The sequence below is a fragment of the Taudactylus pleione genome, unplaced genomic scaffold, assembly GCF_031769625.1.
Source record: "Taudactylus pleione unplaced genomic scaffold, aTauple2 ptg000151l, whole genome shotgun sequence".
NCBI classification, from domain to species: domain Eukaryota; kingdom Metazoa; phylum Chordata; class Amphibia; order Anura; family Myobatrachidae; genus Taudactylus; species Taudactylus pleione.
The window spans coordinates 6,601,005-6,614,464 of record NW_028284553.1 but is presented as its reverse complement, the minus strand read 5'-3'; positions in this window follow the sequence as shown (position 1 = coordinate 6,614,464).

The window sequence follows — 13,460 nt, the reverse complement described above, 5'->3', positions numbered from 1 at the left end:
TCGAAATGAAATAGTACACACATGTGACCAATATGAGTGAGTACAAATGAACACACTTTATTTACAGGTAACAAACAAACAATAAACAAACAACATACAAAGTATACAGTATACTCAACTTTTGTCTATGTATTCAGATGACTCCGGTAAATCATCATCAGCAACATAAGATGTACTTCATCTTCTTCTCTCTGGGGAGCCCTCATTTCCAACGCCCAGATAATCAATATACATTGCAGGCACCTCTACTGCAGAGTCTTAGGTCCATACACGAGATAATGGGTCCTTTGTGTACCTCTGGTTTATATACCCTAGTATGGGGTGTTGGCTTGCTGGATACTAAGCCCATATTAATTACATACAGTGCTTGGTATCAAGCACTCATTGGTCCAGTGTAGCATTGACCAAACTTATCTCTCTTGCACATGCTCCATAAGCACTAAGATGTTCAGACAAAGACATACAGTAATGACGTATCCTAATGTCTGGAGATGAACTCTATTTCAAGGCTCCTTTGTATAGAGTCTGGACATCACTGTTAATTACCCATAATGCATAGCATCTCTACACAGCTGCAATGGAATGTAGTTAACTGATAAGAACATAGAAGCTATGAATGGCTCATTATACTTCTCTACTAGAAATGGCAGGTAGAGCTAGGCCTCTCAAATTTATGTCTTCTTTGACCCCAAAAGGTCATTTGACCATTCTATGGAAAAACAGCCACTGTATTAAGACAATCTCTTTTCAAACCTCAAAGAGGCCTAGCAAGGGGTATATATATGTGTTACAACTTATATACTTATGTAGAGATTAACTATTTAACCCACTGATTACACATCACCAAATTTGGGTGAGTTTTTCGTTTTTATACTAGCAAATTTACTAAGAAGTGAATTTAGCTGAAAGTGAGTTTTTCGATGGTGAAGCAAATCGAGGTTTCTCGGGTGAGATTGTTTCAAACTTGGGTGAGATATCTCTTCTGTTTCACGTCAGTTTTTTTTGGCGGAGACAGAGCTCTGATTCTATGCGGCTGTGTGTGATTAAGTACAATTACTTACCCGAGAACACTGGAAACATTGCAAACACACCTTTTGTAGTTGTTTTGATTGGTGGCAGTGGTCACATGTTTTGGAATGTTCAGACAGAATATAAATACACACTATCATGTATGTACCTCATGGGTTTGTGGCAGGAGTTAGCGAAGAGAGGGACAATGAGGATTTTGGTGGTGAGTTTTTGGGGTGTCTGTATATGTGATTGCTGTTTGGTGAGTGTATTTTGTCTGGGGCCTGTTTGTAGTCTTGTCATTTTATTGTGGTCTCTTGTTGTCATTTTATTTTTTGGTCTCTTTTTGTTTTAATTTGGTCCTGTCTGTGTTCATATCTGTTTGTGTTTGTTATGGTGTGTGTGTTGTACATTGGTAGTGGTGGTGGGTTTGTTTTGTGTTTATTTTTATTTTTATTTGTAATTTGTTTAATTGGGGAGAGGTGGATGTCTGGGGAGCAGGAGAGACAGGGAGAGATTGAGCATGTGGAGGTGTCGGGGACCCAGACTCATGTTACTTCTAGTGAGGAGAGTGAGATTGAGCAACACCAGAGGGGCAAGACTAAAACAGGCAGAAATGTAAAGTTTACCTTTGACCAGAATGTTGCTCTTTTGACTGAGGTTATGAAGCCCCTGCACTTGCTATTTGGCCGATAGGCTGTCTGCACCTCCGCCCGGCGTAAAAGTTCTATTTGGGCAGATGTTGTCAATGCAGTGAATGTGGTGGGGCCGACTAAGCATGATGAGAGCCACTGTAAGAAGCATTTCTCTGACATCAAGCGACATGTTAAAGAGAAGATGGTGGATGAGATAAAGTCTGCCTGTGGTATTGGCAGTGGATCACCATATGAGTTGGTGTATTTAGATTATGAGGAACCCCTGAAAATGCTCATACCTCCTGAAGTGATGCGCAAGAGTTATGTGTGGGACACAGATACCTCAGATGCTTTTTGATGTGTGTTCTACTAGTAACAATGGGTTGTTTTCAACAATCACTTTCCTGTGTTCTTGTTCAAGCTACTGAAATGGATCATGTGAGTTAATGTATGTACACATTGTTATGGCCAGACATCTTGAATTCTTCATTTTTTTTAAAGAACTTAGAATTCTTTTTGATTTTGTGCGGTAACCCACAGCAACAAATGTTTAGTTTTGGATTATCTTGGCAATAGCACATGCATTGTTTTAGCTGGTTTCACAAAGCTTGCTGTGTTGATTTCTGAATATTTGAATCACAAATGTTTTTAATTTTTCAAACATCTTTCAATTATATTCAGGGCTTTGGACATTTTATTTATAGTCTACCAACCCAGTTTGTACTGTATTTTATTGTATACATTATTTTTTAGGGCAAAAACAAGGACTAGTCGATTTTTCCTCAGCAACACACATTAGTCACCATGATCTTTTTTAGTAAAGGACAATGGCCCTCATTCAGAGCCACTCGCTAGCGGCAGTACGCTCGTTCCGAGCGATGTTCGCACATCTGCGCATGCGTATGGTTTTTAGTACGCATGCGCAAACCAGTCAGTGCGGCCGAAAATCGTTGGTACGCAATATAGCGAGGGCCTGCTATTTTGAGTGACAGAATGAGGCGTATGTGGGTGGTAACAGGGGAAGGTGCTTGAAAACGGGGAGTGGAGATCCGAACGCAGGTGTGCTTAAAGGTCAAAACGGGCGTTTTAAGGGAGTGCATAATTAACAAAGCAGCGTCATTGACCACGTCACTTGGTTTTTTTTAACTCAGAACTGCTCGCAAAATAGCGGTTGAAAACACCAACCACAAGAATAGCAAGCAGTTCATACGCTGTACGATGTACTCGATTAATCTAATAAATAGCGGACATGACGTATGGTGCGTGCGGCCAGGGGGCGTTTTTATCAAATAAACGAGCGTATGTTTTGCTCGCTCGTTCAGACTTAGAGGTGGGAACAGACTGCAATTTGCGAACGGATCATTAGAATAGCCACCCCTTGTTTTTGAACGAACGACCGCAAATAGCGAACGGCTCTGAATCAGGCCCAATGTCATTAATTATGCATAAACAGATTATTTATCATGGTTAATTGATCTCAACAACAAATGTCAGACATATGTGTAATTGTTATTTTATTTTTTTTTCTCTTTCATATACTAGCAAAGCAACAAAAACAAAGGACACTTCCACAAAGGGAGCAGCAGCAGGAGTCAGAGAAGGCTGGTAAGTTAAGGGCCACTAGTCTTTTGAAGACACACAGTAAGGAAAATTACATAAAGACACAGTGAATGTTGCTCTGTAGGTCCTTTCAATATGCCCCTAAAAAGAGGTACATTACACCACAGTCATTAGAACAGCCAACAACACCACCAAGCTGTTGGGATGTGGTTGTTTTTTCTCAGGGACCCTCTTCACCTCATCTGGATGGTGAGTTGTTTTTATTTGAAATTTTATATTTATGTGTTGATTAGGAAATTATGCATCTAGCATTCAAGCTTTGTGGTGTTAAAAGCTACATATACTTATTGGTGGGAAAATGAAATGTGTGTTTGCTCACCTTTTTTTTGACTTTGTCCAATTGCTGTTATGTTGATTTTCCTTTGGTGTAGTCTGAAAGAAGTGTTTTTTTCTTGTCATTTTATATTTTTATTTTTTTTTAAAGTACAACTATTCTCCTTTTTTTGACCTTTTGTGGTATATATGGCCCTTGGAGCAAAAATATTACTATTCGTTTTCATTTAATGATTCTAATAAATAATTTTGAACCATTTTTTTTACATTTCTCTCTTCTCTTGTATTTTAAATGTAATCTGCATTGGTTTTGAACCAATCTCATTATTGCATAAATGTAGATTTAGGCAAATTCAATAAGTCAGACTAAATGAGAAAATAGAATTACTGTCCATATTGCCTGCCTGAGGTGGTTCTGTTTTACCTGATGGAATAGTAGTTGGTCTACAATTGACTTGTATGTCCCACACACGACATCACGCATTGTTTTGTGGTTGATGAAGTACTGGATGTCATGTTCCAACAGTAGAGTTGTTGTTGTTGTTTGATGGTTTGTCCTATTAAGGCAAATAAAATACTTGATCCTGAAATATAGTGTTCGTTAAATAAAAAAAAGGGGGTTCAGCAGTGCAATTTTACAAGTAGAACCCTGTTTTTGTTTTGCATTTTTTTTCGGGGGGGGGAAATCCAATTAGGTTCAACATTAATCAAAGGAAAAGAAACTGCAATCCTGGACCATGATAATTTAAATGGTTACTCCAATTAGTAGATGAGAATATAGTTAACACAGTACTTTTAAATCTGGATAAACATATATGGTTTAATGTTTTGAAATGTTTACAAACAAGAAAATGGTATACATTATTTAAACGTGCAAAAAAAATACTTACCCAAGTGTCTCTTATAGATTCGTTTAACAACCTGGCCTTACCCAAGACACATTTTCAGATGCTGAAGGCCTATATGAAAATGAAGAACAGAATACATTTACACTTATCCCTCCAATGCCAACTATGCTGACAACAAACACTATGCCATACACTCCACAAATTTTACTGCCTACTCCACCTCCTCCACCTCCACAGCCAGGAACAAACATACTGGCAAAATAGATTTGCTATGCAGACACATCACTCAAAGTGAAACAATAAATAAAATAGGACGCCAACACAAAAAAAAACAGATGGCTCATAGGGTAGAGTTAACACAAATGGCCAACACTAAGGAGCAAATTAGACAAAGCATTGTGCATTTGGAGGGCTCACACTTATGGGAAAATTATAGTGCTAATCGGTTTAATGATCATTTTCTGCATTTAGTAGAAATACAAAACTCTGCTTTTAGAGATTTCTTAAGCTGCAATGATTTTTTGAATGATTATCGTTAAACGATAATCGTTTGAAAAAATTGTTCACTTTCTGAGTCAAACAATGAATGGTTATCATTCATGCACATTCAAAAAGCTGCTAGAAGGCAGTGAAATGCATTGGTGGAACACCAGGAATCAGGCATTATCTGTACTTACACCTGCACACCTTTGCACTCCATTTGGAAACCTGCCATCTTCAGTAAATGAAGGATTTTAGTAAACGATTTTTGTTCATTTATTCCATGGAAAAAGGAACGAAAATCGTTTACTAAAATCCTTCATTTACTAAATGTAATTGAACTACAAACGATTTTTCCATATTCCCTTACTAAAAATCATTGAGTTGGTTAGTTTGACTGAACTACAAACTAGAAACGTGAATGCGCATGAACAATGATCGTTCATCGTTTTAACTTAGAAAGTGAACATTTTTTTCAATGATTGAATGATAAATTTTATCGTTAATGATAATCGTTCAAAAAATCGTTGTGTGTGTTTATGCACCTTCAGGAATATTACAAAGTTTAGGCACACAGATTTTAGGCTGCTTACCAGAAAATACTGCAAGCATTACGTCAAGCAGCACTTCCCAGGCACCAACCCCAATTGCTACACCACCCCGATGCACACCACAAACAACGAGGATGCAGCCAAACAAGTCAGGGTGGCAGGGGTCGCTCTAAGTGAGGTCTGCAATTAAATAGTGTTTTAATGTGAACAAACACATGGTGGCTAAAATTAACATATATTGACTTTTCACAAATTGTCTAAAATGTTAGTAACACCAAAGTGTTCAACACAGAAATGTTGTTTGGTTTGTAAAAGTTACAAACATTGAGAAAACTAAGGAACAACTTTAAAAAAATTTTTTTGAAGTACATGATTAATGTATTTTTACATTTTGGGACATATTCCTTGGATATATATTTTGTATCACCAAACAAAGCGTATATTGTTAAACTTGTTCAGGCTTATTTCTGCAAATCAGAATTTAGCAAGCAAACTATGTTGTAATGTAAGTTACAAATGTGTTTTACAATCTAATGTTATATGTCTGTTGCAGAACAAATACAGAACACATGTGTATGTTTGCAAAGTTAAGATGCATATTTGGAGAATGTAATGGTAAATTTAGTACATGCATTTTCATTTCTTTTTTCTTGAAGCATTAAAAAAATGGCATTGTGCATTGTTTACATTCTATAGTTAAAATATGCATCAACAATGTGGTTTTGAATAAGTATACATATCCAAAGTTTGGATACTAAACAACAAACATTTTGTAAACAGAACACATGGCTCAATATTGTTTATTTGACACATTTGGATGTGCTTAAGTTTACCCCAAGTATTTACCATGTAATTTTAAAGATAAGTTTAGGGTATAATAAATGCAGCACAAACCCAAAACAAACCAAATAGACAGTACAACAATCATTGTTGGACAATGTGCATACACATACACATATTGAACACAAATTCGGGGACTACAATCTAATTTCAAAAAACACACAGCACACCAGCAAATTGTGCAAAACAACTAACCTTGTAAAAATGGACAAAGTTTTATGGAATAGTTGAGTTTGTGTAGAGTTAAAGTTTAAGAATGCAACATTCAGGCAATTCAAAGGGCCAACACAACGTAAACGCATCAAAGTGCAGTGAAAGCCTGCTTCACAATATACACTTTGTAAACTACACATTCAAAATGGTTTTTAACAAACAAAACATTAAACATGTGGGGAATGACACCAGTAAAGTGCTCCCTGCCTCACCTGTCTTCAAGTTTCTGTGGTCCAGCTGTTGCCTGATTTCTCCAAAATTCCAGCCTGCTCACTGCCCTCCACATAATCATCAGTTAAAGGCTGCTGCAAACACATATTATGCAAAACACAGCAGCAGAGCACAATATCTGACACTTTATTGGGCACATACAATAAAATTCCTCCAGATTTATCTAGACAATGGAATCTAGACTTTAAAAGACCAAAAGTATGTTCTATCACACATCTGGTGGACTTATGTGCATCATTATGCTTGTGCTCAGCTGGAGAATTTGGAAGCAACAGAGGAGTCAGTAACCAAGATCAACACCCATAGCCAGAGTCACCCATTGTGGAGAAATGGGAAAAAAACATCAACAAATATTTAATTTTAAAAACAGGGAGTAACAGTATTGCTAAATACTTACCCAACAGCCATCCTTCCGGCATTTGACCAGCCTCAAATTTGTCATGGAGGGATGACTGACTAAGGACAAAGGCATTGTGACATGAGCCAGTGTAGCCGACTACAACACTCATGATTTTGAGTTTTCATCACAAACCTCCTGTACATTTGTAGAATGGGCATGGTGCCTATTCAAAAACCTGTGCGCCTTATCCCGAGGTGGTCTCAGCTCAATGTGTGTGCAGTCTATTGCACCAAGGACATTTGCCATGCCTGCAATGCCATAAAAAGACTGAGGCTTGTATAAGAGGCTGAAATAAAGCCATCACCTAGGTTAGACATCTGGAGAATGTGGACTGAGATATCCCTACTACCCTCCCAGTGAAAGACTGGTAGTTTCCTGTTGCAAAAAAGTGCAACACACTCAAAAGCTTATGCATTCCTGAGACAGCACGTGAGTGACCTATCTCAGAGTCTATATCAAGTTTGACAAAGTCATACAGATGGAATATGTTGGAACGATTGAGCCTGATCTGTATGACCTCGCCATTGACCAATGCATTCAGGTTCAAATGCCCCCTAAAAAATTGCTGCCTGCGCAGCCTCCACGGTACCTGCATAACCTCTTCTGCCTGCTCAGCTTCTTGCTCCACTTCACTTCCAGCCTGGTGGTAGAGCCTCTGGTATCCCAGCCACAAACCAAACACAACAGCATTCAAAAACACAGCTATCTTCCCTCACTACAAAAAAAAACAAAAAAAACAGTTGGCCCCTTTTATAGTTTCTCTGTGAGTGGCCTAATTAATGGAATTGGAAACACATGCTAACTTATGTAAAACAGGTGCGAGTTTCAAAACTAGTTGGCATTTTCAGACTATTTTACACTGGAGGGTTGATATCCTTGCCAAATGCTCTATACCCTTGTCGATAATTTCTGTAGACTCAGAAACCCGAAGGTCGTTATGTTATGATTGATATTTGGATTGATAAAACTAATTATATTCTGTGTAATATATATGCTCCAAATATATATAAGAAGTCCTTTTTCCAGGTACTCCTCACTAAACTATTAGTATATAACTCAAATACCTATTTGTTGTCATTCTGCCCTGCAGGTTGCCCGGTTTGCTCATCAAAACCCTGATGGTTAAGAATTATAAAAAAAAAAGCAATAAAATTCCATAGACAAAAAGCCTTACAGTTTTACATGTCCCTTTAAGGATTCTTACACATTATCTAAAATTTCACAAAATGTACTGAATTTGTGCCACTCAAACTAAAAAAGCAATTAAATTAATCTTCATCTTCCCTCCTCTACATGCTTTTATGTTTCACCTATCCATGCTCTGTCTACTCCCCCCATCCACACCACTTTTTACCCATCTGCCGAGCATTATTTTCTGCTAGACCTTAGTTGCATAGACTGCATGTGTGTATTCCAATGAGCATACAATTCTGTGAATTAGCAGCTCCACCATTTTGTGAGTGACAGCAATCTCATTCTGTGAGAGTGCTGTATCTGCAGTTAACCACAGGGTGTGATGGCATACCATATCTGTATTGTACAATAAACCCGTCCATTAAGGCGTCAGCCTCGATGATCATAATTTCATTGCTTTTTTTAGTTTGAGTGGCACAAATTTAGTAGGTATTGTGAAATTTCAGATCATGTGTAAGAAGCCTGAATGGGACATGTAAAACCGCAAGGTTTCCTGTCTATGGAATATATATCATATATAAATACACTCGAAGGATGGCAGCACTTGGATTAAACAATTTCACTCAGCAGCAGGTATATTAAAACATTGCAATGATTTATTTCATCGTCATCATGATAAAAATCCTGATAATGATTAAATAAATCATTGAAATGTTGATTATATACCTGCTGCTGAGTGGAATTGTTTAACCCAAGCGCTGCTGTCCTTCAAGTGTATTGTTGGGGTTCCTTGCTGGGATCACCTACGGAGGGCAACAGTGTTTTAATATCTATTCAACGGGAGTGCCACCTATCTGGAGTACTATATACATATATATATATATATATATATATATATATATAGTCAATTTAAGCCAGCACTCCACATTATAAGTAGACAACCAGTCCACTGACTGTATTATACAGTTAGTGGACTGGTTGTCTTTGCCTGAAGTAGGTCTTATTTAGACCGAAATGTTGCATCTTTGTATCTTCATATGATGTAACTATTGGAATAAATCCCTCCTTTTCTTTTTACAAGCTCTGGTGATTGCACTCTTTTTTCAAAAGTTTGTATTTGTGGCATCCCTGGATGGGGTAATCGCTGAGGACCACCCCAGCAATTCTAATATAAGTAAATGGGAGTGCAGATCTGACCAAAAACTATATATATATATATATATATATATATATATATTATATGGGCACAGTCGGGCCCTTATATTAAGGCTGCATCTAAAAATATTGATTTCATCATAGAGAATTCTGAAGGGGTGTTGCAGGGTGTTACACCACAAAAGCTATAGGAGGTACGGATCTGAAATTTGGCATGGCCGGGTAGAACTGTCATTGGGTGCTGCATGCCAAATTTCAAGACACTAGCATAAAAAATGAGGACATGGGAGTAATCTAAAGCTCCAGCTGTCACTTTTTTCTGACATTGTCAATTAGGAACCCTTTTGTGCAGTAGTCTATGGGGGATTTTTGGGAAGGCAAAACTCAAGTTTGGGGTGGAATTTAGACTTGGGGTTTGTTTTATTAGGTAGCTATTGTGCCAGGGTACGTGCTTTTGGGGTTCAGGTAAATTAGAAATTTAAAGTTTTTAAACTATTACCTCAAGAATGCGCCATTATAAAGATAGGACTTTTCAACTTGTTGCGCAGCCTCAGTAGGAGCCTCCAGCAGGGGGTGTATTTACTGTGGCTTCACATGGGTGTACAAACATGGCTGCCTGTTAGCCTGCATCTCGTATAATACTGCTGCTGAGCATTCACACAGGTCCAGTGGTGGATTCAGGTGGGTAGCACCGAGGCATGTCCCCCTGTCCTTTTTTGGGCACTTTTTCTTTACATTTTGTAGCTTAAAGGGAAGGCTAGCAGATGCATTTCAGCGCTGAGTCAGGGGAGGAGCTGGGCCAGGGGGCGGGTCTACATTGCACTGTCACTGTTAGGTCAGCCCAGCAGCTGCTGCAGCATGGCAGAGAGGAAGGAGAGGAGAGGGAACAGAGGAGCCACTACTGTGCTGACTAATATAATGTACCCTGCAAGGTGAGAGAGGAGGAAGGGCTCACTTTATTGTTTGCATGTATGTGTTTCTATGTCTGTAACTGTATTTATGTATGTGTGTGTCTGTGTGTGACCGTATTAAAATGTGAATGTGTGTATAAGTGTGTGACTATGTATTAATGTTTAACTCTGTGTGACAGTGCATTAATGTGTGACTGTGTATATTAATGTGTCTGTATGTGTGTGTGTATATTAGTGTGTCTGTATTAATGTGTGACTATGTGTGTTTATTAGTGTGTGTGTATTAATGTGTGACTATGTGTGTATATTAGTGTGTGTGTATTGTGTGACTGTATGTGTGTATATTAGTGTGTGACTGTATGTGTGTATATTGTATGTGTGTATTAGTGTGTGACTATGTGTGTATTAGTGTGTGACTGTATGTGTGTATATTAGTGTATTAATGTGTGACTATATGTGTATATTAGTGTGTGACTGTATGTGTGTATATTAGTGTTTGAATGTGTGTTAATATGTGACTGTATGTGTGTATATTAGTATGTAACTGTATGTGTGTATATTAGTGTTTGACTGTGTGTTAATATGTGACTGTATGTGTGTATATTAGTGTGTGACTGAGTGTTAATGTGTGACTCTATGTGTGTATATTAGTGTGTGACTGTATGTGTGTGACTGTGTGTTAATATGTGACGGTATGTGTATATTAGTGTGACTGCATGTTAATATGTGACTGTATGTGTGTATATTAGTGTGTGACTGTGCATTAATGTGTGACTGTATGTGTATTTTAGTGTATGACTGTGTATTAATGTGTGGCCAGTGCTCAAAGTGTGCCTGTATGCAACGGTATGTCATACCAGCACTTCAACTTCAAGCACTAAACTTTTTTTTTCAATTTTCAAGGAGAAGCTTTTGCTGAGTCACAGTCTCACTTGCGATCTGGACCCCTGCAAGTGCCACTGGCAGTTATCCTGACACTGCTGACTGTTGTCACTGTCAGTCACTGGACAGTCACAGGTATGTTTATGAGCCCTGCAGAGTCCCGCAGCCCGCCCACCACCAGAGTACAGTATATATGTTTCTTCTCTGCCCACACCTCTCCTCCACACACACTGCCCATACCCCCCTCCCACAATCACCTCTCCACCCCTGCCCATACCCCACCTCGCGATCAACAGCCATACATTCAATCTTCCCAGCAATCACTCCCCACCCCCCGGCACAGCCGCACATTTCATAATCGCACACACTCTCCTGCGATTACTTACCCCCAAAGCCATGCATTTAATCTTCCCAGCGGCTGCCCACACACTCCCCCACAATCAATCCACTCAGCCGCACAATTTCCCCTGCCTACAGCTGGACTTTGTCTCCCCTTCACAATCACCTTCCCCACAGCCACACATTCAGTCCCCTCTGCCCGCACCCACCCCTCTTGCAATCACCCCTCAAACAGCTGGACATCACACACTCAGACACTGGCAGCACCCAACACACACACCCGCAGACACCGGCAGCACCCCAAACACACATGTAGACACTGGCAGCATCACTCACACACACAGACACCGGCAGCACCCCACACACACACACACCCGCAGACACCGGCGGAACCCCACACACACACCGGCAGCACCCCCACAAACACACACACACACACAGACACTGGCAGCACCCCTCACACAGGAAGAAAACGGCAGCACCCCACACACACCCGCAGACACTGGCAGCACCCCTCACACACATCCGCAGACACCGGCAAACCCCTCACATACACCCGCAGACACCGGCAGCACCCCCACACACCAGCAGACACAGGCAGAACACCACTTTCAGACACCGGCAGCAACCCTCACACAAACGAAGACACCAGCAGCATCCCTCACACACAGCACCACACACACACATGCAGACACTGGCAGTACCCCACAGGAATGCGCAGACACCAGCAGCACCCCTCACACACACAAAGACACCTGCAGCACCCCCCCCCACACACAGAAACAGACACCGGCAGGACCCCACACACACCCGCAGACACCAGCAGCATCCCTCAAACACACACCTGCAGAAAACAGCAGCACCACACACACACAAGCAGACACCGGCAGCACCCCACACAGACAAGAAGACACAGGCAGCACCCCACACAAACACGCAGACACCTGTAGCACCCCACACACACACACACCCACAGACATCGGCAGCACCCCACACACACATGCAGACACTGGCAGCACCCCACACAGACGCGCAGACACCGGCAGCACCCCACACACATGCAGACACCAGCAGTACCCCTCACACACACGCAGACACCAGCAGTACCCCTCACACACTCAGCCACCCACAGAACCCCACAAACCCCCCGCAGACATCGGCAGCACCCCCCACATATGTGCAGACACCGGCAGCACCCCACACACATGCAGACAATGGCAGCACCCCTCACACACATGCAGAAACCGATAGCACCCCTCACACACCCCCGCAGACATCGGCAGCACCCAACACACACGCAGACACCGGTAGCACCCCACACACACATGCAGACACCAGCAGCACCACTCACACACACGCAGACACCGGCAGCACCACTCACACACACACACACAGACACCGACAGCACCCCTCACACACTCAGACACCTGCAGCACCCCACACACACACACAGACATCGGCAGCACCCCACACACACATGCAGACACCAGCAGCATCAATCACACACTCAGACACCCGCAGCACCCCACACACACCCGCAGATACCGACAGCACCCCACACACACACACGCAGAATCAGACAGCAGCCCACACACACGCGCAGATGCCAGCAACACCCCTCACACACACGCAGACACCGGCAGCACCCCACACACACACACCCGCAGACACATACAGGCAGCACCCCAGACACACACGCAGACACCGGCAGCACCCCACACACACACACACCCGCAGACACCAGAAAAACCCCACACACACAAACGCAGACACTGGCAGCACCCCCCACACACACGCAGACACCGGCAGCACCCCTCGCACCCAGACACTGGCTGCACCCCTCACACACATGCAGACACCGGCAGTACCGCTCACACACACGCAGACACCGGCAGTACCCCTCAGACACACGCAGACACCGGCAGCACCCCTCACATACA